Source organism: Rhagoletis zephyria, unplaced genomic scaffold (genome assembly GCF_001687245.7).
Source record: "Rhagoletis zephyria isolate East Lansing unplaced genomic scaffold, Rhagoletis_zephyria_1.1 Rzeph_scaffold_00707, whole genome shotgun sequence".
In the NCBI taxonomy this organism is placed as follows: domain Eukaryota; kingdom Metazoa; phylum Arthropoda; class Insecta; order Diptera; family Tephritidae; genus Rhagoletis; species Rhagoletis zephyria.
The window spans coordinates 33,878-36,213 of record NW_016157791.1 but is presented as its reverse complement, the minus strand read 5'-3'; the positions used below and the strand labels follow the sequence as shown (position 1 = coordinate 36,213).

The window sequence follows — 2,336 nt, the reverse complement described above, 5'->3', positions numbered from 1 at the left end:
TTTTTTTTTTTGGAACATTGGGCTTACGTCTGGCGATACGGCCATTCAAACAATTTTCCTGCAGTCGTCGACGTACGGGTTGTGCCGATATTTGTATACCATAATTGCATTATAATTGGGCCCTAATTTCCCTGGAGGTTAAAAAAGGCTCTGCCTTACTCAATCTGACCAATTTCCTATCGTCTAAAGCAGTTGTCTTCCTAGGCTTATTGCGCGGTAGATTATCGAAAGTTCCATTTTTTTGGTAGTGCTGAATAGCATTGACAACCTTTCCTCTTGAAAAGCCCAATACCTGTGTTACTTTCGCTACTGTCTTACATTTTTGGAAACACTCCCATATGATCTTCCTTTCGGAAGGATTAGAGCTCCTGTTCTTACCCATTTTGGAAATTTTTAATCAATTGCTGAGGATATAATACAAATACGAAAATAAATCAGTGGGAGTTAAATATTTTAGCAAATTTACGGCAATTAAGTAAGATAAATTAATTATGTGAGCACTTACGTTTTGACTTTCGGCGAAACAAATGCACATTACCATAAAAGAAGATAAAAATTAGAACTTATTCCTCTCCGTATTTTTTGACACACTACGCAGTTACTTTATGAAAAAATTATAAACCGTTATGTCAAGAGTTGCTATGTTATTTCGATTATTGCAATTTTACTACTGGATTCCATGAGCACAAGTGTATATACCACATTTTGAAGGATTTAACAAATTTTCGCCAAAATTTCGAACTTTCTACTCTGAATTTTTATAACATTTTTGAGCATACAGTTTTATAGCCCATTGCAATTTAATATAACCACCAATGTGCAGCCAGAAATTCCCATCGGTTACTTTGTTTTTGCCTCCGCTCTTTTGTTTTTTTTTTTTTTCATTTAACAATGGCCATTTATAAAAAGTGTGTATATAGTGTGTAATTACATACCTGTACTTATTTTATTTTTACTTAATGAATCATTTAAAATATTTAGGCAATCAAGAGCTCCTCAAGGTTCAATAAAATGAGTTTTCAATAGAGCACGATATGTTCGTCTTCGAAAATTAATGCAATACAGTAGACTACACTTTTTGGAAAGAAATTAATAATTAGGGAAGACAAAAATATGCAAATGCATATTATGACACGAAATGCATATTTTGACGAAAAAGCATAAAAATGCATATAAATTATTATTTTGGTAATAAGTTAATTAATTTTCGCATAATTTTATCTGACAATACATTTGCCGAGATAGCCAGGGTTGCTGACGAGGTTTGTTTAATTGCCAAAAAGAAAAAGCTGACAAACAACGGAAAGTCCCGTTATTTTCTAGTAAGCAATTTTAATATACTCGTAAAAATATTTCGACTGTTGTTTTCCAATAGTGAAGTTTCGCGCTAAACCGGTTTTGGTGGTTGAAAAATTCAATAAAAATTTTCCGTTTTTAGCGAAAGCTGTTTAACAGTTTCACAGTGTGTTGCGAACTAAGCAGGGAGTTTTATTCTGCATCTATTGTAACTGCTCAATATCAGCAACAAAAATATGTTGTGTGAAGCAACACTTTAATAAAATATTGCAACATTTTCACCTGGAGAATTGTCATCTTTTAAATTCTGTCCAACAAAGTCTTGTGACGTAGAGCGTTCATTTTCAATACATATTAAACAAGGTGTGATTGACAACTCAGGTCGGCTCTCTTTTATGGTACTATTATGCCATAAAATATAAACAACCGATTCAAAATTCATAAATTTTTTTTTTTTTCAATTGGACTTTATAGGATGGTTCTTCGGAGAGCAATGTCAAATTCAATCACACTTTGTTAAATGCATTTTGTATGGTTTTCGTTATATTTCGTTATATTCGTTATATTTTCGTTATATACATTTTTGGGGCATATATCAAGCATATTTTTAATATTTTGCAGTCATTTTAATTATCTTGTAATAAAGTTTTTTGTCTGCCCTATTAATAATATAAAGGGGACATTCCATTGTGACTAGCGGGACATTTGACTCCAGAATATTCTTCTTCTTCTTAATTGGCGCTGTAACCGCCTAAGCGATTTTGGCCGAGTCCAAAACAGCACGCCAGTCATTTCTCTTCTGTGCTGACGCCAATTGGAAATGCCAAGTGAAGCCAAGTCCTTCTCCACCTGGTCTTTCCAACGCAGAGGAGGCCTTCCTCTTCCTCTGTTACCAGCATCGCGGCCCGCGTTGAATATTTTCAGAGCAGGAGCGTTTCTGTCCATTCGAACGACATGGCCAAGCCAGCGGAGCCGCTGAATTTTAATTCGCTGCACTATGTCTATATCGTTGTAAAGCTCATACAGCTCATCGTTAAATC

At 34.5% G+C, this 2,336-nt stretch overlaps 1 protein-coding gene across 2 annotated transcripts in view; it reads left to right on the top strand.

The window, feature by feature from the left end:
• The window catches only part of Arpc2 (Actin-related protein 2/3 complex, subunit 2), a 92,771-nt gene that overhangs the window by 77,346 nt on the left and 13,089 nt on the right, over positions 1-2,336 (top strand). The window lies entirely within an intron of this gene.